This window comes from Ictidomys tridecemlineatus, chromosome 2 (genome assembly GCF_052094955.1).
Source record: "Ictidomys tridecemlineatus isolate mIctTri1 chromosome 2, mIctTri1.hap1, whole genome shotgun sequence".
In the NCBI taxonomy this organism is placed as follows: domain Eukaryota; kingdom Metazoa; phylum Chordata; class Mammalia; order Rodentia; family Sciuridae; genus Ictidomys; species Ictidomys tridecemlineatus.
In genome coordinates, this window is record NC_135478.1 from 130366054 (window position 1) to 130393891 (window position 27838).

The window sequence follows — 27838 nt, forward strand, 5'->3', positions numbered from 1 at the left end:
TGGGAGGGGAGGGGAGGGGGGATAGTAGGGGATAGGAAAGGTAGCAGAATACAACAATTACTAATTGGGCATTATGTAAAATTGTGGATGTGTAACCGATGTGATTCTGCAATCTGTATTTGGGGTAAAAATGGGAGTTCACAAACCACTTGAATCTAATGTATGAAATATGATATGTCAAGAGCTTTGTAATATTGTGAACAACCAATAAAAAAAATAAATAAATTAAAAAAAAACATCCCTATCTACATTAGAGGTATAAATCTACAGATTTATAATTCTGAGTGAACCCTGATGAGTGAAAACATCATACACACACACACACACACACACACACACACACACACATGTTGGGGGGTGGGGCGGGGGGGGGTGAGAGAGAGAGAGAGAGAGAGAGAGAGAGAGAGAGAGACAAAGAGAATGAGCGAGCTAGAGATAGAGAGATACAGGCACACAAACTAGGCCCAGCACTCTGAAAATGTTGGAAATCATGGAAAAAACATTGAAAATAGCCAAAAAAAAAAAAAAGACATTGTGTGCAGGAGGCAAACCCCTTTAAATCATATCTTCAAGAAAATACTGACACATTGTCTTTAAAGTGAAAAATGAAAGAAAATCTAACAACCCAGTGAAAGAATTCTTCAAAATTGAAGGAGAAAGAAAAATATTGAATATAAAGTAAAACAGGACAGTTTCCTTCTAGAGAATTATACTAAAGGAAATGTAGAAGAAATTTCATTATGCCAAAGGGAAAATATGCCAAAGGAAAACTCAGAACTTGGGGAATGAATTAATAGCTTGAAATGTCAATTTACAAAACTTGCTAATTGAAAAAGGAAATATTAGGGAACATGATATTCATCATACTTTTGAGATGAAAATATTTTTCTCTATTTGTCTTTTTCCTTCACTAATTGCTAATTATAACTTTGCTATTAAGTTTTAACATAGATAATATTTATAATCTTTTTATAACTACAATCATGTCATTTTTGTCTGAATCTGTTCATAAACTTAGAAACATTTAAATTATATGATTTACAAAAATTGAACAACTTAAATACTCCTCTGAAAAGTCACATTTCATTGGAAAAATACCCAACTTTTTGTAATACAATAAAGACACATTTATTATAACAAAATGAGAGATAATGTAGACCTAGTAATATCAGATACTTTGTAATGTTTCAGCAAAAATTACTATAAGAAATAGAGTGCTATTTCATAATGATTAAAGTTTTAATTCCTACCCTGTCTCTTCTCTTTCTGTTTCCTGGCTGTCAACAGAGTGTAAAAGTAAGATGTAATAACTCCTAGTTTATTTATACTGACAGCATACATAGTTTCAAATTATCTAAAGCAAAAATTGACAAATGCCAAAAATAAATGATCACTGATTATTGGTGACCTTTATATATTTCTCACAGTAACTGATGAAACAAGCAGATATAATCCATATTTATGTAGGAGATTATGTATGTTGGTCAAGTTCACATATAGACTGAACTACATTTGAACTTCAGAATATATCAACTATACATGAACTCCAGAATGCATATTTATAATAGTTCTTGAGAAGAATGGAACCAACAGAATATACCTAATTATAACAGGGGATTTATTAGATTGCTTCACATGAGCAAACACAGATAGGTCCATGGATGGCCATCTTCAGGCTGGAGAGCCAAAAAAAATCAGAGCTGCTCAGTCCAAGAAGCTGGAAGCCTCAGAATGAAAAAGAAGCCAATGATGCAACCCCAGTCCCAGTCTCATATGTGGATTGCCACTGCCATAAGTCTGCTCAAAGGCTGAAGAACCTGGAGTCTGATGTTCATGGTTGATAACAGCTGAAAAAAAAGGGTCTGGTGTGAAAGAGAGCTAGCATCCTCCTTGTTTGCATTTTTTTCATTCCACCAGGTTCCCCAGACAATGACACCCACATTCAAGATAGAACTTGCCCACTCAAAAACACTTTTACAGATACATTCCAAAGTATGCTTTATCTGTTCTCTAAATGTCCCTTAATATGGTCAAGTTGACCACCAAAATTAATTATCAGAATGTTTATTCAAATATGTACTGAAATATTTTTAAATATATGCAAACACAATTTGCCAATATGAAGCATATTTCTGTAGAAGTTATACTATACTGTCATAAGATCATGGGATCACATTATGAAGAATGATACTTCTGATGCTGTGGGAAATAAATAAAAACACAATTTATGAATGTTGATGCATAAGAAATAGAAAATAAGAATAGTTTTCAATGTCTTATAGAAATCAACTTCATAGTAGGAACTACCCTGACAAAGAACAATCCAGTAGACATTTAAAAACTATTTGAAGAAGTACTATTTTCAATCCTACTCAAGTTTTTCTAGAGAATAAAAAAGAAATAACCCTCAGCTCTTTTCTAAACTTTTAGGCATTTCACCTTTGATATAATGCAAGGGTGACTAAGACAAAAAAAAAGAAGAAAAATTGCAGTCAATCTTACTTTGATGCACAAGTTACAAACAAAACCTTAGCAAATCAAATCTTGCAATATATGAAAAGGAATAACAATCATATCTCAGTTAATTTTACCATGATATTTTGATTTTGTTTTAATATTTGGAAATCAAACAATAAAATTCACAGTTAACGAAATATAGAAGAAAAATTCTATGATAACAAAAGATATCAAACAAGAATATTTTGAAATTCAATTTTCTTTAAAAACAAAACTTCTTGAAAACTGGGAGCAGAAGTAAATGCTATTAGGGCTGGGGTTGTGACTCAGTGGTAGAGTGCTTACCTAGCATGCGCAACGCCCTGGGTTTGATCCTCAGCACTAAAAAATAAATAAATAAATAGAATAAAAGCATATATATATATATATATATATATATATATATATATATATGCTATTAAGCTAGTCGAGAGATTTCCAAAACAAAGAAATAAAATCTACAGCAAACTTCACATTTAATGGTAAACTATTATGAATTTATTTCAGCAATAAAGAATGCATGCTTCTACCACTTACATTCAACAGCACACTTGGAGTTTTAGCTAGGACAATACAGAAAGAAAATGAAAGAAAGAATAAATAAACCAGAAAGTACGAGTGAAGGCTATCATTATAGCCTTCTTGATGGAGAAAATAGATATGGAAACAAGAAGTAGCAAAATGACTTTATTTAAAGTCATATATTTATGTAATTTTAATTAAAACCTAGGATTTGAACTCAGTCTAGTGTGCTTTCAGTCTTGTCATATATTCTTTTCATAATACAGAAAATGTATTCCCAAAAGGTTCTTTTTTTTTATCCTCAAACAATTTCTGGATGCACCCATATACACTTAGTAAATGGGAATATTCACATGCAGACATGAAAATTTATAAAGTGTGTACAGATTAGAAAGTCTACTGTTAATATATCCATTCATTTTATTTCTGCTTGCCAATGATCCCATTCAGTCTTCAAGCAGCAAAAACTATAATTCTGGGCTATAAACCAATTTCCCTTTTCCTCCAAAATAATGCTCACTTGTATTAAACAGAAATATTGTCCCTGCAAATTTCTTTTGTGACACTCCATGAGTCCCTTTAATCCATTTGGATTACTTGTGTCACAAGTGCTAATGCTCAGAGACAATGGGAAAGATGGCTTAAGGGCATCTCAGGAATTTGCCAGACCATGCCCACTGCAAGCTCCAGGGTGTAGAAGTATCAACTCCTACACAGGGATGCACAGAAAGTTGTTTTCCCAGGATGTGTTTCACCAGGCTCAGCCACCCAGGCACTCAGAAGCTGCTGTAGCCTTGGTCCCAGAAGACTCCACTAGTTTTTGAGTTGGTAGTAGACTTTGGTGTCATCCACATGGTGGTGCTGGTTCTGCAGGAAGGCACAATATTGGAGTTTGAGGCCCCATGGAATCTTCCACTAAGATTTCAGAGAAAGACCAGGGAGGTCAACAAAGAGAGCAGCAGGGTCAGAATCCCTATTACAGTTCTTAGTAGGGCAATGCGCAAAGCTGTGAAGGTGAACTCAAAGTTAAAATGGAGACCCTGGGATTTAAGAGATGCCAAAAATGTGGACTGTCTGAGGAAGAAGACTTCTGGCTGCAGAGAAAACCAGGCCAAGAGACAGGCCATGAGCACTGCAACTGGCCAGGCCCTTCAAGAGAACATCTCACCAATGTACCCTAGTTGCCAAAGATGGAGCTAGGGGAAAAACAACAACAACAAACAAACAAAAAACCATTTTCCGACTGAATTTAGGTCTTGTTTTGATCCTATTCCTTCTTCCTATTCCCCTGTTCTTCCTTTTGGAATGGGAGTGTTTATCCTGTGCCGTTATATAATAGATGTTTGTAGCTTGCTTTTGATCATTAGAGGTCAAATCTGTTCTTGAGTCTCGAGGACATATTGGAATTGGACTTTTGGGTAATGCTAGAGCTGTTAAGATTATGGGGATGGAGAGAAATGTTTTCTGGAATAATACATTTGACCATAGGATCATGGCTTTCCCGGACTGCCTGCAGGAAGAGTCTGAGAAACAGGCAGGGGATCTCTGCCTGCCCTACAGGATCCATGTGGGGAATGCTACTCTGTCAGGACTCATCTGAACATAGAGGAGCAGTGGACAAAGGCACTCAATGTTTCTCAATTTGAAGAGAAGTCTTTCTTGGGCCTCCTCAAGGTACTATAGAAATTAACTCTCTTTCTAAATTATTGTGAAAATATGATCAAAATGTAAAGTGAAAGAGCACAACATGTTTAATTCAAAAGGCCAAATCTAGTATTAATTTAATATTGGCCAGAGCAAACCAAGTCATTAAGACTGGGGAGGAGAGAGAAAAAGGAAAAGCTTGCTTTCTTTCTTTTCTTTTTTCTTTCTTTTTTTTTTTTTTTTTGGTATGGGAGATGGCACTCTACCACTGAGTCATGTCCCCAGCCCTTTTTACTTTGGCACAGGGTCTTGCTCATTTGCTGAGCCTGGCCTCCATCTTGGCAATCTTTCTGCCTCAGCCTCTCAAGGGTTGGGATTACAGGTATGTGCCATGGCTGAGGATTTCAATTTTTTGATGAAGACTGGACAAGTGTATGTAGTGGAACTTTGGGTGCCAGAGAGGGGGGGAGAATATTCAAATATTTTTGAGTTTTTGTTGTGATTTAGAGTGTTAACCTTTTCTCTTTACTCCCTAAGAAACATTCAATAAGTTTCTACATTTTCTTTCATGAAAAAAATTAAAAAAAGATTATGGGGATTCTTGGAAATGGACTAAATGCATTTGTGTGTGTGTGTGTGTGTGTGTGTGAGAGAGAGAGAGAGAGAGAGAGAGAGAGAGAGAGAGAGAGAAATGGACACGAGCTTCTGGGACCCAGGGATATGAGGTGCATCCCCAAAACTCCTGGGTTGATGCAGGGATATTGAGGTGGAATGATTAGATCATGAGAGCTGCCACTGAATCACTTCATCCCATTTTGAATCAACAACTGAGTGGTAACTGTAGGTAGGTGGGAAGTTGCTCCAGGAGGTGGTTCATTAGAGGTGTGCCCTGAAGCTTCCTATCCTGCCCCTCTCTGTTTTCCTCTGCCTTACTCTTTTGCCATGATGCTAGGCCTCACCTCAGGCCCAGAGCAATAGAGTTGTTGACCAATTATGAAGTGAACCTCTAAATCATGAACCTAAAGTAAACTCTTCCTCTTTTAAGTTGTTCTCATCAGGTATTTTGAAAAAGCTGACTAGCACAGAAGGCTACAGAACAATATCCTTGATAAACAAATATAGAAAAATCTTCAACAAAATAAAGAATAAATTCCAGCAATATATTAAAAATTACATAATGGTTAAATGCAGTTTAGCCTGGGTATATAAAGTTTCAATATATGAAAAATAATATGATCTGTCTACTAAAAATCTGAAGAAGTAAAGCTACCTGGCCACATCAATTGATTCATAAATTATTTGACAAATTTCAACATCATTTCATAATAAAAACTCATAGCAAAATAGAAAAAGAGGGGAAATTTCTCAACTTGATAGAAGGTATTTACAAAACAAAACCTTCAGCCACCATTCGTACTTAATGGTTAGTGGAGAAGATTTGGAATAAAGCATCATTGTTCACTCTTACTACCACTGTTTACATAATTCTGCATGTTCTAGCCAGCTCAGTTAGACAAGGGGAAAAAATGGATACAGATGAGAAAGGAACAAGTAAGGATTGTTGATATGAAGATCCCCCAACTATCTCCAAAACTTCTCTGAGAAGTAATAAGTGAGTGCGACAATATCATAGATTACAGAATGAGCATACGAAATCAATATTATTTCTATATACTTGAAGTGATCACTTGGAAGCCAAAAATTAAGTTCTAATACCATTTTATAATTGCTCAAGAAACTGAAATACATAACTGTCAGTTCAGCAAAACAATTAAAGGACTCACATTATGAAAGCCATAAAGCATCAATGAAAGTGATCAATGACAATACAGACAAGGAAATATGCTGCATTTAAAGATTGTAAAAATCTTTAAAGATTTTATTTCTTTAAAATAAAGTTGTTTTTTTCTTCCCAAATTTATATATAGACTTAACATAATCTTAGTAATTTTTTGTGACTATACACAAGATAATTCTAAAATATATTTGGTGGGGAACAAAATAGGCCAAATTATATTGTTACAGTGTGTGCTTGTTTTAATATGTAACAATAAATTCTAATATTAGAATTATAAAGTACCAATAAGAATTTTTAAAAATTAAGCAACAAATGACAAAAATACATTTGGTAATCCAAAGGAACTAGAAAATCTAAATTGATAAAAGGAAGAATGAAGGGCAAGGAACCAGTCTTTTTGATTTCAAGATTTATTTTAAAGTAATATTGTAATTAAGAATGTAAGACAGACACATGTATCAATAGAACTGATTGAAAACCCATAAATAATCCCACACAAGTACGGCCAGTTAAGTCTGCCGGGATTCAATAGCCATTCAAAGAAGGGAGCTATAGTTTTGTTGACCAATTATGCTGCAGTAATTTAATGTTCATAGACAAAAAATGAACCACAACCTGAATCAAACACCTTGTATAGAAATGAACACTTTCAGAAGATAACAGGAGAAAATTTTAGGTCCTAAGACTTGGTGATCCATGGATATGACATCAAAAACATAATAAATTTATTAAAAATGGATACATTGTACTTCATCAAAATTTAAAACCTTTGCTCTGCAAAAGACTCTGTGATGAGGATGAAAAGACAAGCTATAGAAAGGAGGAATATAATTACAAACCAAGTATCTATCAAAAGGCTTATATGCACAATCTATAAAGAATTCTCAAATTCATCACTGAAAGAGCTTATACACCAAACTCAACATTAAAAATTTTTTAAAAAACTATGAAAAATGAGCAAAAAAAAAACAGAAAAGATATTTCATGGAAGAGGATATAGAGATGGCAGACAAACACAAGGGAAAGATATTCAGCATGAGTCAGGAGGACAATTTAAATAAAGACCATGATGAGACATCACCAACCACCAGTTGGAACAATCGAAGCTTTAAAATAGTGGCAATACCAAGCATAGAATGCAATTCAAGACAGTGATAAGGCAACACTCTTTGTCTATTAGAACAAAACTCTGAAAGAGTGGCAATACCAGCTATTTTTAAGTATGTGGATGCTGGGAAAACAGTAAAGCAGAGTAATCCCACCAGCATATGCCAACCTGGATTGATCAAAAGACACTATCCTTAGTTACAAAATCTAATCTCATAAGACAACATAATGTATGATCCAATTTCTGCAACACAGAATGACAAATTTATATTGATAGAAAACCAGTTAGTGCTTGTGAGGGGTTAGGAATGGTGGGAAGGTGATGGGAGTGAGTGGAATTCTGGAGAGGTAGCACAAGGAGAAAGAGCTTTGTGAGGATGGAATACTGTATCTTGACTACAGCCATGGTGACAAGACTTTCTACATTTGATAAAGTGACACAGAACTACTCTATGTGTTGCTAATTGTTTCTAATCTCAACTAGATAGTGCAGATTAGATACTATGTCTAGTTAGGTAAGGTATAATCATAAGGCGAAAACACAGGCAACAATTAGCTACTGGAGGAGACAGGAAAAAAAACAACAACATTCAGAATAGGGTACTGAAATTAGAATGGTGTACTATTAACCTGGCCAGAATAATATACTGTCTATTAATTTAACTAAAAATATAGTTTCACCTGAAGAGTAGAAAGTGAAGAAAAAACTGAGGCAAACAACTGAGGGAGGGGTAATAGTAAGATCCAAAGCAGTATCTGTAATGGGAAGGAAGTAATAGCAATTTTTACAATTATTTAACCAAAACATGGCAGTGTAACCACATTATTTTGACTCACAGAGGAAAATAGTAAAAGATACAAGTAAGGATTTAAAAACAGTTGCCTCTGCAGAAGGAGACTGAAAGGGTCCAAGAGGATGGGAGAAAGGTCTTTTTCCATTGTGTACTGTGTCTTTTAGTATTTTGTGTAAAATTTGATAAATATTTCCAAAAGAGGATTCTTTCTTAACTAAAGTTATAGAGTGAACTAAAAGAGTAGGTCCTCTATAAAACCATCATGCAACAAAATTCCTATAAATGTTGAAGAAAAGTAAACATAAAATAAACTTCACAGCCGAACTTTCAAAAAATAAAGGGAAGTGGGAGGGCGAGAAAATACAAAGAAAGCTGTAAACAAAATCTGTGATTAGGAGCTATAACCAATGCTGTCTCTAGATGCTAGCCAACATCAGCATTAGTGGTTAACAACTGTGAAGGAGACAAGCTACAAATCCTTGGGCTTGTAATAACACAGAGAGTAGTATCCATGACTTACACATGAAGCTGGGGCTCTCCACAAAGTAGGGACAGAGTAGACAGAAGTTACTCCCTACATCAAAGACAACTGTCTGCCCTACGCCTCTTCAGATCTTTTAGATCCTAGGTTTCCTTTTTTCTCGGTAGATATTCTAACCTACATGATCTTCATGGTACAGAAAATGCCAAATCTAGAAATTAATGTAATGTAGTCACACATGAATAAAACTATGTTAGGTTCTGGCATTAATAACTTTATTCCATTCTGTATGAAGGTTTGCCTCCTCAATCCATGTGTCTCAGGATTCCAGAAAAAAAAAAAAAAAAACAGCAAAACAAAAGCACAAAGAAATGTGTCATTATGGGAAACAGCCAGTGGAAACCAAGACCTTCAGGTAATAGCATACAAAAAGTGAAATAATTATTTAGCATGTACAAAGAAAAAATGGACTATGAGATGAAAAGAAACAAAATACTACAAAGTATACTAGAAAGACTAGATTATACCCAAATATAACTGCTAAAGTACAAAGAAGCATAATTGAAGTTGAGTATGCCACACAATGGGTATGTTAAATGGCAGGTAAAACACAGCTGAAGAAGAATCAGTAATAGGAAGACAGGCCCCTGGAAGATAACCCACAGAGAGAAGAGAGAAATATGAAAGAGATTAAGTGGCATAATAAGTTGTGGGGGATCTATTCATTTTATTTGGATATTTAAAAGGAAAAGTCTGAAATTAGGAAGTAGTAAAAGGGTTAAAGGCTAAGAACTATCCTAAATTCAGGAAGAAAAAAAAATTCTTAGGTTTAAAGAACATAATGAGTTCCAAGAAGGATGAATAAAAGGAGAGAATGGGAAGAGGGGCGGGGAGGAGGTAGGGAGGGAGGGAGGGAGGGAGGGGAAATACACAACTGGACACATGTAGAATAAAAGATTTTCAAAACTGATGAGCAAATAAAAACTGACCACAAAGGCATAAGCGCATCAACCCACAAAAACAGTAGCAGTAAAATAGACATGTCCCTATAATTTACAGTTTCTACTTTAAGTATTATTAAGGAACTAAAGGTAATAAATAAGAATTCAGCATTTTCTTCCCAAGGAGGCTACATTTTAAGATAGTGGCACTTTTTCTAACACACGTGATAGTGTTTATCACTAGCAGGTCCTCATTAAATAATTTTTAAAGAATGTACTTTCTGGAGTGAGAAATTGAAGCTAGAAAAGGCTGACATGCAAGAAGGATTGTTGTCCAACGATCTGAGTTTATAATACAAGGCCATAAATATTCTCTTTACTGGGTACTTGGTGTACTTGCAGCAAGCCAATAACCAGCCACCCTGAAAAGCAAATAGACTAATGTTAAGTCTGCAACATAAAGTTAGATTTCATGGAGAAAGACCATCCATGACAGATTTTGATTAGGAGCAACATTACCACTTAGATGATTGAAAAATCCATCAGACATATTTGCTATTTAATATAGATGCAGCAATACCACCACTGAGACCCCTAACGAATGAGTTCTCTTCAAAGCTTATCAAGGCCAAGGGTGTCATTGATTGGACTTCAAAGAAGGAATAGGAGACAACATTCAAGTTTAAACAGAAGGTATTGTGGACAATAGAACTTAAATACTATTAAATTTTTTTTTCATTTCCAAATTTCCTACATAATTGTGAGAAAAATGAAAGCAATTCTCTTCTAATGTATAATTTTTTAAAGTACTGCAGATATTTAAATGTTCTCATAGAATAATAATAATAAAATTATTTTTCTGAGTATATTTCCTCTGAGTATTTGAAATATTATTAAAATTATAATTTTAAGCAATTTCTTTTAGCAGGTCCTGAACACCAGGCACTAACTAGATCATGACCCTGGCAGAGACAAGCTGGCTCTCCACCTAAAGGTATTAAGGGTTCAGGGAGCAGGCAGGGAGGATAGGAACACTCAAGCGGGCCAGTGAGACAGCAGAACAGAGTACTGGTGTTCAAAGGCATCCAAGCAGGGAATGCTGATGCAAGTCTTACTGTTTAGGGATTTCTCTAGGAGAAGAAGGCTGAGAAAGAATTCCAGGGAGGGAAACCACTATAGAAAGGAATTTAATCCTGAAATACCAAAGGTCATTTATTTAATTAAGTTAAATTTACATAAGTGTGCCATGTATGATTTAGTAGAAAGATCCAATGAATTGAAATAATTTTGTCCTTTTTCATTCCATGCCACAAATTCTAACACAAATAGTGTTGTCTGGCAGAGAGTTTACCTGGCTGTGAGTTGTACCAGGATACATAGCCCAGAGTTGCTTGATTGATAGTGGACAGTCACATTAGATGCTAGGGATATACACTCTGTGGCATCCTAACACTTTAATCTTGCCTCTTTCAGACTAAGTTTTCCCACAGGAGTAGATATGAAAAAAATAAATAAATAACATGAGACTAAGTAAATCTATAAACACTACATTTTATTGATTTCACTCATTAATTTTCTGAGCATTATTTTTAATATGCACAGAGTAGTTGTGCAGAAATAAACAATAAACTTATTAGTGTCATTGGCCTTCATAAATTAATACCTGCAAATCCATGATTTTATTCTCTTTTAATGCTGAGTAATATTCCATTGTGTATATATGCCACATTTTAAAAATCTATTCAATCTACTGAAGAGCATCTAGATTGGTTCCACAGTTTAGCTATTGTGAATTGTGCTGCTATAAACATTGATATGCTGTGTAGCATGCTGTTTTTAAGTCCTTTGGATATAAACTGAGGAGTGGGATAGGTGGGTCATATGGTGGTTCCATTCCCAGTTTTCCAAGGAATCTCCATACTGCTTTCCAGATTGGCTGCACCAATTTACAGTCCCACCAGCAATGTAAGAGTAAGCCTTTTCCCCACATCTTCACCAAACTTATTGTTGTTTACATTCTTGATAGCTGCCTTTATGACTGGAGTGAGATGGTATCTTAGAGTAGTTTTGATTTGCATTTTTCTAATTGTTAGAGATGTTGAACATTTTTTCATATATTTATTAATTGATTGTATATACTCTTCTGAGAAGTTTTCAGTTTGTTGACCCATTCACTAATTGCATTATTTGGTTTTTTTTTTTTTTGGTGTTAAAGTTTTTGAGTGCTTTATATATCCTAGAGATTAGTGCTCTATCTGATGTGCTTGTGGTAAAGATTTGCTCCATTCTGTAGGCTCTCTATGCATCTCACTGATTGTTTGTTTTGCTGATAACAAGCTTTTGGGATTGAATCCCTCTCATTTATTGATTCTTGATTTTAATTCTTGCAGTATAGGATTCTTATTAAGGAAGTTGGGGCCTAATCCCACATGATGGAGATTAGGGCCTACTTTTTATTCTATTTGACTCAGGGTCTCTGGTTTAATTCCTAGGTACTTGATCCACTTTGAGTTGAGTTCTGTGCATGGTGAGAGATAGGGGTTTAATTTCATTTTGTTCCATATGGATTTCCAGTTTTCCCAGCACCATCTGTTGAAGAGGCTATTTTTTTCTCCAATGTACATTTTTGGTTTGTCTAATATAAGATTACTGTAATTATTTGGGTTAGTCTCTGTGTCCTCTGCTCTGTACAATGGTCTACAGGTCTATTTTGGTGCCAATACCATGCTGTTTTTGTTACTATTTCTCTGTAATATAGTTTAAGGTTTGGAATAGTAATGCCACCAGCTTCACCCTTCTTGCTAAGGATTGCTTTGGCTATTCTGGGTCTCTTATTTTTCTAGATGAATTTCATGACCGCTTTTTTATTTCAGTGAGGAATATCATTGGGATTTTGATTGGGATTGCATTGAACCTGTGTAGTGCTTTTTTGTAGTAGGGTCATTTTGACAATATTTATTCTTCCTATCCAAGAGCAAGGTAGATCTTTCCATCTTCTAAGGTCCCCCTTCTTTCTTTTTTTAAAATTTTCTAATTAAATTTTCTTTTTCAAATTATTTTTAATTCATATATGACAGCGGAATGCATTACAATTCTTATTACACATATAGAGCATAATTTTTTATATCTCTGGTTGTATACAAAGCATATTCACACCAATTTGTGTCTTCATACATGTATTTTGGATAGTAATGTCCATTACTTTCCACCATCATTTCTAACCCCATGCTACTTCCCCTTCCCCTCCCACTCATCTGTTCTATCTAGAGTTAGTCTATTCCTCTCATGCTCCCCCTCCCTAACCCACTATGAATCAGCCTTCTTATATCAGAGAAAACATTCAGTATTTGTTATTTTGGGATTGGTTAATTTCACTTAACATTATCTTCTCTAACTCCGTTCATTTATTTGCAAATGCCATGATTTTCTTCTCTTTTCATACTGAGTAATATGCCATTGTGTATATATACCAAAGTTTTCCTATCCATTCATCTACTGAAGGGCACCTGGGTTTGTTCCACAATTTACCTATTATGAATTGTGCTGCTATGAACATTGACATGGCTATGTCCCTGTACTATGCTGTTTTTAAGTCCTTTGGGTATAGACCCAGGAATAGGATAGCTGGGTCAAATGGTGATTCTATTCCAAATTTTCCAAGGAATCAGCATACTGTTTTCCAGATTGGCTGCACCAATTTTCAGTCTCACCAGCAGTGTATGGGTGTACCTCCCCCGCCCCCATCTCACTAACATTTATTGTTGTTTATATTCTTGATAGCTGCCATTCTCACTGGAGTATTTCTCTTATTGCTCATGATGATGAACATTTTTTCATGTATTTGTTAATTGATTGTATGTCATCTTTTGAAAACAGTCCATTCAGGTCCTTGGACCATTTATTGATTAGGTTATTTGGGGGGTTTTTTGTGCTTAGCTTTTTGTGTTCTTTATATGCCCTAACAATTAGTGCTTTATCTGATATATGAGGGGTAAAGATTTGCTCCCAAGATGTAGATTCTCTATTCACCTGATAGATTGTTTCTTTTACTAAGAAGGAACTTTTTAGTTTGTTTCCATCCCATTTATTGATTCTTGATTTTAATTCTTGCACCACAGGAATCTTATTAAGGAAGTTGGGGCCTAATCCCACATGATAGAGATTAGGGGCTACTTTTTCTTATGTTAGACTCAGCATCCCTGGAATGAATCCCACTTGATTGTGGTGCATGGTCTTTTTTATATGTTTTTGTATTTGATTTGCCCGAATTTTATTGAGAATTTTTGCAGTATGTTCATTAGAGATATTAGTCTAATGTGTCTTTTTGATGTGTCTTTGCCTGGTTTTGGAATCCGGGTGATATTGGCCTCATAAAATGAGTTTGGAAGTTCTCCTTCTTTTTCTATTTTCTGAAATAAACTGAAGAGTATTGATATTAGTTCTTCTTTAAAGATCTTATAGAACTTGGCTGTGTATCCATCCAGTCCTGGGCTTTTCTTGGTTGGTAGACTTTTGATGGAATCATCTATTTCGTCACTTGAAACTGTTCTGTTTAAATTGTGTATATCATCTTCATTTAATTTGGGCAAATTATTTTGATTGCAGAAATTTGTCAATTCCTTCAATATTTTCTATTTTATTAGAGTACAAGTTTTCAAAATATTTTCTAATTATCATCTGTATTTCTGTAGTGTCTGTTGTCAAATTTCCCTTTTCATCACTGATGTTAGTAATTTGAGTTTTTCTCTCCTTCTCTTCATTAGCATGGCTAAAGGTCTGTCAATTTTATTTATTTTCTTAAAGAACTAATTTTTTGTTTTGATTTTTTTCAACTTTTTTGTTTCATTTTTTATTGATTTCACCTTGATTTTAATTATTTCCTATCTTCTACTGTTTTTGGTGTTTATTTGTTCTTCTTTCTCTAGGGCTTTGAGATGTAATGTTAAGTCATTTATTTGTTAACTTTTTCTTCTTTGAAGGAATAAACTCCCTGCAATGAACTTTCCTCTTAGAACTGCTTTCCTAGTGCCTCAGAGATTTCGATATGTTGTATCTGTGTCTCATTCGCCTCTAAAATTTTTTAATCTGCTCTTTGATGTCTTCTGCAACCCATTGTTCATTCATTAGCATATTATTTAATCTCTAGGTGTTAGAGTAGCTTTAATTTTTTATTTTATCATGGATTTCTAATTTTATTCCACTATGATATGATAGAATACAGGGTAGTATCTCTTTGTTTTTATATTTGCTAAGAGTTGCTTTGTGACATAATATATGGTCTATTGTAGAAAAGGATCCATACGCTGCGAGAAGAAAGTTTATTCTTTAGTGAAGTATGAAATATTTTATATATGTGAGTTAAGTCTGTTTTATTGATTGAATTATTAAATTCTATAATTTATTCAGCTTTTGTTTGGAAGATCTATCTGGCATTGAAAGAGATGTGTTAAAGTCACCCAAAATTATTGTGTTGTAGTATATTAAACTTGAGAAGAGTTTGATGAATGTAGATGCTCCAGTGTTTGGGGCATATATATTTATAATTTTTAAGTCTTGTTGGTGTATGGTTCCCTTGAGCAGTTTGTTATATCCTTCTTTATCCTTTTTGATTGACTTTAGCTTGATGTCTATGTTATTTGATATGAGGATGGAAACCCCTGCTTGCTTCCACCATCCAGGTGAGTGATATAATTTTTCCCAAACCTTCACCTTCAATCTGTGGATATCTTTTCCTATGAGATGAGTCTCATGGAGGCAGTATAGTCTTGGGTCTCTATTTTATTTTTATTTAATTGGCTAGTATATGTCTTTTGATTGGTGAGTGTTTAGGCCATTAACATTCAAGATTACTATTGAGACATGACTTGTATTCCCAGCCATTTTTGTGTATGATTGGTATTTAACATGACTTGTTTTCCCCTCTGATTAGATTTTCCTTACGTGAATACCTCCCTCTCCTGATTTCCATCATTTTTTTTCATTTCCTCTTCTTGGAATATTTTGTTGAGGATATTCTGTAGTGCAGGCTTTCTAGTTATAAATTCTATTAGCTTTTGTTTATCATGGAAGGTTTTTATTTCATCATCACATCTAAAGCTTAGTTTAAGATTCTTGGTTGGAATTCATTTTCTTTCAGAGCTTGGTATGTGTTGTTCCATGATCTCCTGGCTTTGAGGGTCTGGGTTGAAAAATCTGCTGAGATACAAATTGGTCTTCCTCTATATGGGATCTGATTTCCTCTCTCTTGCAGCTTTTAAGATTCTATTCTTATTATGTATGCTAGGCATTTTCATTATAATGTGCCTTAGAGTAGATCTGTTGTAATTTTGTACATTTGATGTTCTGTAAACCTCTTATATTTGGTTTTCCAATTTGTTCTTCATGCTTGAGAAATTTTCTGATATTATCTCATTGGAGAGATTGTGCATTCTTTTGGTTTGAAACTCTGTGCCCTTCTCTATGCCAGTAACTCTTAGATTTGGTCTTTTGATGCTGTCCCATAATTCTTGGATGTTCTGTTCATGGTTACTTACTACCTACCTTCACTGTGTGATTCAAGTTTATTTTTCAGATTATATACTTTGTCTTCATTATCTGATGTTCATTCTTCCAAGTGATTTAGTCTGTTGGTTATGTTTTATATTGAGTTTTTTATTTGGTTTATTGTGTCCTTCATTTCAAGGATTTATGGCCGTTTTTTGTTTCTTCAAAGTCTCTATCTCTTTCTTGAAGTAATCTTTAGATTTGGTCTTTTGATGCTGTCCCATAATTCTTGGATGTTCATGGTTTCTTACTATCTTCACTGTGTGATCAACTTTATTTTCCAGATTATATACTTTGACTTCATTATCTGATGTTCTTTCTTCTAATTGGTCTAGTCTGTTGGTTATGTTTTATATTGAGTTTTTATTTGGATTATTGTATCCTTCATTTCAAGGATTTCTGGCTGGTTTTTTCTTCAGAGTCTCTATCTCTTTCTTGAAGTAATCTTTTGCTACCTGTGTTTGCTCTCTTATCTCTTGGTTGGAGTGAACAAATTTTGCCTGTATTTGCTCACTTAGGTCATTCTTTAATTCACAGATCATTTTAATTATGAACCCTCTGAACTCCTTCTCTAACACTTCATCAAATTTGCTGTCCATGGGTTCTGTTATAGTAGTATCCTGGTTTGTTTGGGGCACTTTCCTCCCTTGTTTTTTTATGTTGTCTATGTGTCTTCCTTTCTTGCATCATGGATCTGAGATATTACAGTTTCTACCCTATATTCTTGTAGTACCCATGAAGACTGTCTGTACCTCCTCTTGATGTTGGGCTTCCAGACCCTGCTGGTGACCCTCAATGTATGCTACTGCATGTAAAGTGGTGGCAGCAATAGCTGAGTTAACTTGAGATAATACTTGAGGTGTCCCAAGATGGAAGTAATGTCTTACATAGATGGGGCTGAAAGGGTGGACCCCTCACTCTCTTTGGGATGCAGCTGATTCTAGGACATGTTTGTAGTTAGGGGCTACTGCAAGGGGAAGGCTATGGAGAAGACTGCAGTGTCCCAAGATGGAAGTGGGTTAGGTTTAGGCTCCCAGGTGTGTGGTGGGGCAAACTCAGACCTATTCTGGATATGGGTTCTGTGTAAGTTGGCATGGGTGGATCTGAGCCAGGACTGGGCTCCCGCAGTAGTCTGCTGGTCTGAAGAGGTGGTCCTGTGCCAGAGGCTGGGCTCCAGTAGGTACCTGCTGATGGAGGGGTGGAGCCGGGCCTACTGTGAGCATGGGTTCCTTGCAGGGTGGTGTAGGAGTATCTGGGCCACCTAGCTTCACCTCCCATGGTAGTCTTTTTTTTTCCTTGGCATAGTATAGTTTTCATTGTAGAGGTCTTTCATCTCTTTCATTCAGTTGATTCCCAAGGTTGGTTGGTTTGTTTTTTGAGGCTATTGTAAATGGGGTGGTTTTCCTAGTGGATTTGTCACTGATGTACAGAAATGCCCTTTTTTTATGGTGTTGATTTTATATGCAACTACTTTTCTGAATTAATTTATTAGTTGCAGAAGATTTCTGGTGGAATGTTTTGGATTTTCTAGATATACAATCATCATCTGCAAAAAATGATAATTTGAGTTCTTTTCTTGCGCCTTTATCTCTTTCTTTCATCTGTCTAATTGCTATGGCTAGTTTCAAGAACTATGTTAAAAGTAGTGAAAAAGGGCATCCCTGTCGTGTTCCAGTTATTAGAGAGAGTGCTTTCAATTTTTCTCCATTTAGAATGATGTTTGGCCAGGGGCTTAGCATAGATAGTCTTTACAATGTTAAGGTATGTTCCTGATAGCCCTAGGTTTTCTAGTGTTTTGAACATGAAGGGGTGCACTTTTTCAAATTCTTTCTCTGCATCTATTGAGATGATCCTATGATTCTTATCTTTAAGTCTATTGATGTGATGAATTACATTTATTGATTTCTGTATGTTGAACCAACCTTGAATCCCTGGAATAAACCCCACTGGATAATGGTGCACGATCTTTTTGATACGTTTTTGTATTCAATTTGCCAGAATTGTATTGAGAAGTTTGCATCTATATTCATTAGTGATATTGATCTGAAGTTTTCTTTCTTTGCTGTGTCTTTGTCTGGTTTTGGAGTCAGAGTAATATTGGCCTCATAGAATGTGTTTGGAAGTGTTCCCTCTTTTTATATTTCATAAAATAATTTGAGAAACATTGGTGTTAGTTCTTCTTTAAATGTCTTATAGAACTCATCTGGGTATCCCTCCAATCCTGGGCTTTTCTTGGTTGGTAGGCTACTGATGGCGTCCTCTATTTCCTTGCTTGAAATTGATCTGTTTAAATTGTGTATGGTGGAGTTAAGTAGAAGAGCGTCTATGATGCCAACTAGGCAGAGCTCAGGAGGCAGTTGATCATTTCTCATATGAACTGCTATGGGAACTTCCTTTACAATCTACCAAAGAATGGCTATATAAATAAGTTAAGAAGAGAGGTGACACTGTTTCACACAGTGTTACCTGTTAATTTTTTGGAAAAACAAGTTTTAACCATCAACACATAATCAAAACTTCCATTCTCCCAAATACATTAGAAATATACAGTTAATCACAGCACAATTGACAATCAAACTTTGCTCTAGTTGGGTCCAGACCTCTTTACATATTTGGACTAGTCTTGTTTTCACCTTTTCTTTCTATATAAATGTTTCTATTTCTGGATTCAGGATGGCGGGCCAGAGGGAAGCAGCTCCATGATCTGGGATGCAAGTAGTGAGAATACTGCTTCTCTTCAAGCAATCTTCCTGCCCCCTGAACCCATCCAGGGCTCCAGACCTCAGCATCAGAGGTCTCCCAGCTACTCGCCCACAAGGACTACTGGGAACCCCAGGGAGGCCATCAGAGATGGCAGCAGCACTCGTGAAGAACTTTCAGCCACACACTTAAGCAGAAAGCATTGTGCCTCTTCCATGTAGGACACCTAGCAGCTTCCCATGAGTAGGAACTTGGAACATCCTCCTTGTGTAGACCCCATCTACCTAAGTGGGGCTCCCCTGGTAATTGCCTTCTTCGGACTCAGCAGCAGTGGATACAGCCCTCTATGTGCAGTAGCCTGCCTGCACCCGGGAATTTCACACAAGCTCTGAAGTCAGCCCACACTGCAAGTCACAGAGCTTGTGGCTAAACTCATCATCCAACACCATTGCCTGGCTCCCCCTACCTGACCCAACACCCTACTTCTGAAATCAAGAGCCTCCATCTTGGGTCAACGTCATCACCATCTTCCAGGTACCCAATTTCTAACTCCCTCTCTCCCCAGCAGCTGCTAACCTGGCACAATGGCACCATGGTTACATTCACCATCCTGAGGGCAGAGATACCAGCTAACAACAGATGACTCCACCTATTGGATGAGAAGGGAAACAGGAAAGATACTGATCTCAAACCAAAACAAGCCCTGTGTCTTCATTCAAGATTTTTTCCCTCTGGCCATCTCACATCCCCAACATATGTAAATTTTTGAATGAATTAGGACTTTGAGGACTTCGACTTCTGAATAGTATGTTACAGTGGTGTTGTAGATTTTTTTTATTCTTCTTTTTTCCCACCAATTTCTGCTACATTTTTTATTTTTCTTGATATATATGTGTGTTTGTTTTATGTACTCTCTTGTCTTCCCACTTACTTGTTTACCCAAATTTACTTCCTCTCCTTTCTTCTGCTGCTAATCTTCTTTAGATTTCTCTTTCACACTTCCTAAGATACAACAACTCTGTATCCTCACCTCCTACCTCTTCAGCATATCATCTTAACCCACCCCTCATCCCCACTTCTTTTTCTACCATCAGAAACTGTAAACTCTTTTACAAACCTACTGGGTATATTGTAGATAATAACTGAATTCACAATATCTGTACATTGGCCAAATGTAAACATCTTATTTGCAAACATTGGTTTTTAGGGTGTATATGGCTTATATTAGGATCTGATAACATTGTCCTTCACCTCAAAGGAGGTGATCCCTACAGAGGCACTGTAAGCCTGTAGGGTAAAAATGGTATTGCCTAGGATCCACAGTGCTAGAAGGGAAGACACACCAGCAATTCGAAAGGACAAGGGAAGAAAGGGCCCCAAACAAATCAAGATACCACATTATTAGAATCCACGGCCAGCACAGCAGAAGATGACAGAAAGAGTTCAGGATGTACATAATGAAAATGTTCTGCAAATTAAAGGATGATATAAAAGACCAAATACAGGCAGCAAAAGATCATTTTGACAAAGAGCTACATAAACAACACAAATCTTGGAAGCAAAAGATTACTTCAGTAGGGAGATAGAGATTCTAGAAAACAAAAAACAAAAATCCTTGAAATGAAAGAAACAATAAATAAATTAAAAAGTTCAATTGAAAGCATCACCAACATATTAGACCACTTGGAAGACAGGTCTTTAGACAGTGAGTTCAACATATATAATTTTTAAAAAGAATATAGAACACACAGTGTAAAGAGTATGAAACCATGAGCAGAACATTCAAGAAATATGGCATAAAAAGAATAAAGGTTTTTATTTCTAAGGCATATACATTGTCAAAATCTGCAAGAAAATATTCTTCAATGTAAAACTTCAAAGTATAAATATGAACATCCTCACACAATTAAACTTCAAGTCAGGATATTTTATAATGAGCTTATAAAAATTAAAGAAATAGTCTTATTCTTAAGTTTCAAACAGCTGGAGCTGGTGCAATGAAGTGAGTTTAGTGATCCTTAGGATGCAAGGGTGTCTTGTGGCTCTGATGGTGGTGGTCATTTCAACCTATATGCATGATGAAATCGCAGAGAACCACATACACAAGAGTTATAAATCTCCGAATTTCCTATGTAATGTGAAAGTAATTGGGGTAACTCTTTCATCCTTATAGGAGATAGCTAAATAAGCTGGAAAACAGATAAAGGCTCTAATATAATTATAACCATAGCTAAAAATGCTTTTATTTTTTTTAAAAAAAAAACATTTTTTCAAAGTCTTGTTAATTCAAAAGTAGGACATGTCCAGTAGAATTCGTACTTTAGATTTTGGATTTTCCTTTGTCCTGGGCTAGCAATATGCAGCACAATACCCTCTTGATGGGGCAGCATCAGTGAGTGGCAGCTCCCCATCAGTGACAGGATCATCAGGGGAAGCAAGCAGCATTCTGCAGAGCACTGTGCTTCTAGGCACGTGGTGTGGTGCATGCATTTTCAATTTGAGATGTTTTCATTTATGGTGGGGTTAAGTAGAGGAGCATCTATGATGCCAACTGGGCAGAGCTCAGGGGGCAATTGAACATTTCTCATATGAACTCTTATGGGACTTCCTTTATAATGTATGGAAGAATGGCAATTTAAATAAGTTAGCTAAGAAGAAAGGTGACACTATGTGAATCAGTTTGGCCTGTTAATTTTTTGGAAAAACAAGTTTTATCCATTAACACATAATCAAAACTTCTAGTCTCCCAAATACATTAAAAATATATAGTAATCACAGCAATTTGACAATCAAATTTCACTCTAGTTGGAGCCAGAGCTCTTTATATATTTGAACTCAACTTGTTTTTACATTTTCTTGCTATACAATTTTTCCCTTTTTGAGACATAGCTACATTGACAAAATCTGCAAGAAAATGCTCTTCAATGTACCACTTCAAAGTATAAATATGAACATCCTCATTCACTTAAGCCTCAAGTCAGGATTTTTTAATAATGGGCTGGTAAAATTTTCTTAAGTTCTAAACAGCTGGTGCTGGTGCACGGAGGTGATTTCACTGATCCTTAGGATGCAAGTGTGTCTGGTGGCTGTTGTGGTGGTTGTCACATCAACCTATATGCATCATGAAATCACAGAGAACCACATTCGAAGAGTTGTAGGGGACTGGTGTGCGAAATCTTGTTCTCAGCCTTTTGATACAAATTCTTCTAAAGATGATTCATATTTGCTTCAGGTCTACTTTGTGAACTACTTAAAGAAGCCATGATTAGTCCTTTCTTTTCTAATTGTAAATTGCTTGAGATTTTAAAAGATAAACCTCATGTTTCTATCCTAAAGGAATGTGAAAATCAAATAAAGAAGCTGAAAATGAGAGAAAATTTAAAATTGAAAGAAAAAGCTGATCTATATAGCCACTAGGTATTTTGTCTTCACTTTTTATTTCTGTAAATTAAGATAAAGGATAAATCAAAAGTTTCCAGCTCAAGTTAGGTGAAAATCGAGAAGAAAAAAAAAGTAGAATATATAGCAAATACTTCTCTGACACCTGCAACTTCTAAAACCATTGAGAACATTTTATCAAAATTAATTGCAAGTTAAACTATATAATATTAAATTGATTTATATTAAAATTTATTTAAATTAATTTTACCAAATTAATTTTAATAAAATTCAATAAAAATTTAAATATAAATCAAAATTTAATATAAATTAATTTATGAAGTTCATAAATAAAATTAATTGATTAAATTAATAAAATAATTTAAATGATTAAAAGAATCTTAGGAATTATCTACTAAATTTCATGTTCAGTCCCTCCCACTGTAATTTTCTTTTAGTAGTTATACAGTGCTTTCTTTTATAAACTAAAGAATTCACAACTTTGCTACATCACATTTTGTTTTCATATAGCCCAAATTCTGAAGTATATATCTTTTTCATATGGGTTGAAGTTTTCTTCTTTTCTGTTATATAAATCAGACATTTTTATCTATAGTTATTATTGCTGTTGATTACCTGATAATATAAGAACAAAATTTTAATAAGTGCTACAGCAAAAAAATACACACCAAAAAAAAAAAAAAGAGGGAGGGGGAGTCAAAATACCTGGTAGCTCTTTATATCAACTTTTTTCTTTTTCTTTTTCCCTGCAAATATATGACTTCTTTTCAAAAAGGCCACTTTGTAAAAAGTACAAAAGTGTTTATGGCTTCTTCAAAGTGCTAAATCATCTCTGGCTTGAGAATCACCTATTACTTATAAGGTCCTTTGGTACAACTCTGGCACTATTGTTGGGGTACACTGGCAATGGTGTAAAGGTGGGCAAGAAGTCTGCAATGGGACTCAAAAGGGGATTCCTAGGTCCACCAGGTCCAAGTCCAGCTAGGCTAATCAGTGGCACAGCCACAGAACGCAGTGTCAAAAATGGATTCACAGCCGCTCGCTCTTCTACCAGCTCTGAATTCTGCTGCATCTTTCAAACTTCTTGGTACATTCTCACCTTCCTTTCTCCTTCCTCTGGAGTCTAGATGTTTCATGGCAGGAGCAGAAAGTTTGGGTGGTGGAACAAATGAAGGAGATTCTGTTTCCAGAAATTTAACAAAAAGTTCTGAAAAAGAACTATTAAGCGACATTGCTCATTGGTCTCAAAGATGTGTTAGGGACATTTTTTGATCCTCCTCCAAGCCAAGGAGTCATCCACTTAGTAACACCACCATCATCTCCATTCAACAACTGCTCCATTTCGTCCTTTTGAATGACCAGGATGCTTCCCATTAACTAACACTTCGTGACGCTTACTTTTTAGTGTCTAGAAATGCCCAATGAACAGGTTTCTCCTTTGTCCACTTTTCCTTCTGTGCAATTTTCCGAGTTCATCAATTTCTTTTGTGCATCATTCAACATTTCTTGTTGGAGCTCATTATGCTTTTTAAATCCTTCAATCTGTTCTTCCTTTAATGTAACTGTTGTGTAAGTCTGGTTGCTGAATCCAACACACCATTGGCTTCATCCAAACGTTCCTGTAATGATAATAATACTTCTTTTTCTAGATTTTTTGCCTTTTCCTTCCATTTGGCTATATGTTGTCTTTCCTTTTCTAATTCAGCTGAATACACAGCTTTTTCTTCTTGTTGGAAATGCTCCAGAACCATTTGCAGGTTAGTTAATGACATGGCATACTGCTTTCCTTGTTCCTGGTAGAGCAAAAGCTGCAGTGCATTCTCATCCCTCTCTTGGGAGAATAAACACACCTGTTTCTGCAGGGACTCTATCTGCACACTGGCTGGATGACTTGCATTAGAAGAGGAAAGTAGCTTTTCCTCCAATAGTGTGACTTTCTCTCTCAGGTTCATCTCTCTCTTCTCTGCAGCCCAAATTTCCCAGGTGTAAGAATCTTCTGATTCTAAAAGATGGCTCCTCAGTCTTTGTACCTCCTGATTTAAATGTAATTCTTTGTCATGTAAGTGTTGAGCCTCTTGCTGGAGGGTACTTTTTCCATCTATTTGTTCTTTAGGGACAAGGTGAGTTGGTCTGTCTACTGCTGACACAGAATGGTCTTCTCCTGCATTGATTCAACTGCATTTAAAAGCTGATTTAATCCCCCAGCTTTGCCCTGTTCTTTTTCTCCTAACAGTTGCTCAAAGGCAAGCGCTTTCTCTTCCATTGACTGGTACCTGAACTCTTGTTCTCGCAGCATCATAGAGAACTTCATGTTCATCTCTTGTAATGCTTGATACTCCGTTTCCTTTTCTTTGGATGTTTCTATTATTTTTTCATTTTTCCCTTTTCGTTGAGAAATGTTCATTTCTAAAATTAATATTCTCTCCTTGAAGTTTGTTATTGCTTGCCTCAACAACTCATTTTCAATCACTTTGTTAGTGAACTTTGCATTTGAAGAAAGTAACTGATCACTTTTGGCTTGGATTAAGAGGTCTTTTTTTTCAGTAATTTTGTAACAGATCTTGTTTTTCCTTGAGCTCTTCAATTTTGGAATCTGTTTGTTCATGTTCTTTCTTTTCTCTCTTGGAGGTGAGAGCAGTTACATTAGACAACCTGTGGTTATTCTCCTGGAGCTCCTTAATGGTGGCCTCTGTTTCTTGCAGTGATTTTCTCAGCTCTTTGACCTCTGCTGACTGGGAGGTAAGTGATGAGGCAGACAACAGCTGGCGTGTAATCATATAAAGTTTTCCTAAAAAGAGATCTTTGCTGCTGCAAACTTGCCCTAGGCACTAGCTTAATTTGTGCCCAAAATGTTTGAGTTTGGTTTCATTCAGCTCATAACAGTGGATGAGGCCAGTGTAGTCTGCTTCTAATTTAGAACTGTTATCACTGACAACCAAAACTTGGGCTTCAAGTTGAAGAAGGTCTTCCTCATATTGGGCTGACTCATGATACAGATTTTGAATGGTTGTCATTACCTGTCGTTTTCATTCCTCCTTTTTTTCACTTGCTGTTTTAATTCATCATGTTCTTGTAGGAACTCCTCGAGCTGATGACTATTAACACCTCGAAGGTCATGACTAGTGCCAGTGGTTCGTAAAACTTCCAATAAAGTCTGAGATTTCTGACTTAGTGCATCTATTTCAAAGTCTTTTTCTCTAATGATATAAGATAAATTCTGCAGAGTTTCTCTAAGCGTATCTTGATCACTATTTTCAAATTTGGTGGACAATTTTTTATTTTCTTTTTGAAGCTGATGAGGGCTGCTGCTTTGGCAGTGACTGTATCCTTCATTTTCTGATGTTCTGTTTGCAGTTGGGCATTTTCTTTTGACTTCTCATTCAAAACAGCTAATATTTGGTCTCTTTCCATAGTGAAGGTCTGCAGTTGCTGCTGAAGGGAAATGACATCCTGTGTGTAGGAACCTGAATAAATTTTAGCCTGAAGAGTTTGTATCTCCATATCTTCCTGATGGATAACTTGAGTGAGTTTAGCAACTTCATCTTTGGACAGCTGATCTATCTGTCTGGTTAAATATATGTTCTTTTAATTTAGAAGTTGAATCTCAAGTTCTCATTCTTGGATTCCTTTCACTAATTTTTCAGTTTCATCAGTTTCATAGTTATACAGGTTGTGTTTTTCACTTCCATTTTCTATAGGAAGGCTTTTTTTTTTTTTTTTTTTAGTTTCTTGAAAACTATCAGAATTGTCTGCTGGAGTGTTGTGTGTGTCTTCCTGCAAATGGACTTTTATTTGTTCACTGGTTTTCCACAAATTCTCAATTTCCTCATCTTTCTGCTCTATCACAGAAGGCTGCAATTGACTACATTCCACCTTCAAGGTTTCACACTGTTCAATTATTTGTCGCTTCTCCACACTGAGCTGCTCTTTTTCTCTCTTCAAGGTGTCTCTGTCATTTTCTGCCAAAGATATTTTTTTATTTATATCTTTTATTTGATCCTCAAGTTTCCCCATCTTTGTTGCAGACTCTACTTTCTCAAGTTTGTAGAACCCGAATAGTTTTTTCCATCTCACTGATTTTAGACAGTTACTGTAACTCCTGAGTCACCTTGTTGTAAGTGATTTTCAAGTTTTTCAGTCCTTTCATCATAGTCATTTAATTCCTCTCGATACCAGCGACTTATCTCTGCCAGTTTCTGTTGATGTGCATTCTGCAAAACTGACATTTCCTCTTGACAATGATCGGGGTCTTGACTTTGGTTTTGTTCAAGTAGCTTAATAGTATTTTGTAGTTTGCAGATTTCACTTTGATCAGAATTATGTGTTGCCTGGGCCTGAGCTATATCCCTCCAATGGCCAACTTGAGATTCAAGTCTTGAAATTTCAATTGAAAGTCTGTTTATTTCTTGTTGTTCTGAAATGATGTCACTGAAGTCCATGTCATCACCAGGAAAAGCTGAACCATGACTGATCTTATTACCGAATGAAGATGGGGCAGTCATTGCTGGTGTAACACCAGCTCCTGAATGTACTGACTGCAGTGTGGACAACTCATCTTGTAGTGCAAACTATCTTGCTTTAAGTTGCCTGCTTTCTACTTCTTTCTCTTCCAGTTCATTTCGGTAATTTGCAGATTGATGTTGGATCCATAGCTCAGATGCTATATACCTTTCTTCCAGCTCAGTACAATAGTTTTTAAGCCTTTCATTGTCATATCTGATCATCCATTTGGTATCTTCCATGTTCTTTCTCCAATAATTAGGTAAACCGGCTTCTACATCCTCGAGATCATCGAGAACCTCATCTTGGGTGACGTTGGAGATAAGCCATTGAGGGAAACCAAGCTGCCCCCCACCTGACCCAAGGAGTGGCCCAAGCCAGAGCCTAGGTCTTTAAACCAGGATGACATTTCCACAATTTCAGTGAGCCATTAGACCCACTCTGAAAACCACCTCAATCTCTATCCACTTGCTCTGAACCTCCTTGAGCACTGCGGGGTCAATTATGACCCAAGCACTAAGAATTCCGCAAAGGCAGGGCTCCTGCCAACCATTGTATTCGGCCTGGAAACTCAGAGATCTGGCCTGGGCTTGCACCAGTGACTTGGCTCCAGTGGCCCAGTCACCCCCAGGGGGCCTTGGCTCGTTTCCTCCTCTTTCTGCCCTAGGGCTTGGGTGACTTCTCCCCCAGTACTGGGTGACTTGCCCTAGCTTGCAGGCTGCTCCTGCCACCTGGGTGCTGGTAGCCATATCACCCCTACCTCATTCCTCATGATAATAAACTTGAAACTTTCCCACTAAGATCAGGAACAATCAAGGGTATCTTCTCCTACTACTCCTTTTTGACATCTTACTCAATAATGAGATATAACTACACACCTCTGAAAAGGGTAAATAACAATGACAAAATAAAT

General features: G+C 36.1%; 1 pseudogene; it reads right to left on the reverse strand.

The window, feature by feature from the left end:
* Window positions 1–23269: 23269 nt before the first annotated feature.
* Window positions 23270–27334, reverse strand: LOC101960062 (thyroid receptor-interacting protein 11 pseudogene; annotated as a pseudogene).
* Between the last annotated feature and the right edge of the window lie 504 nt (window positions 27335–27838).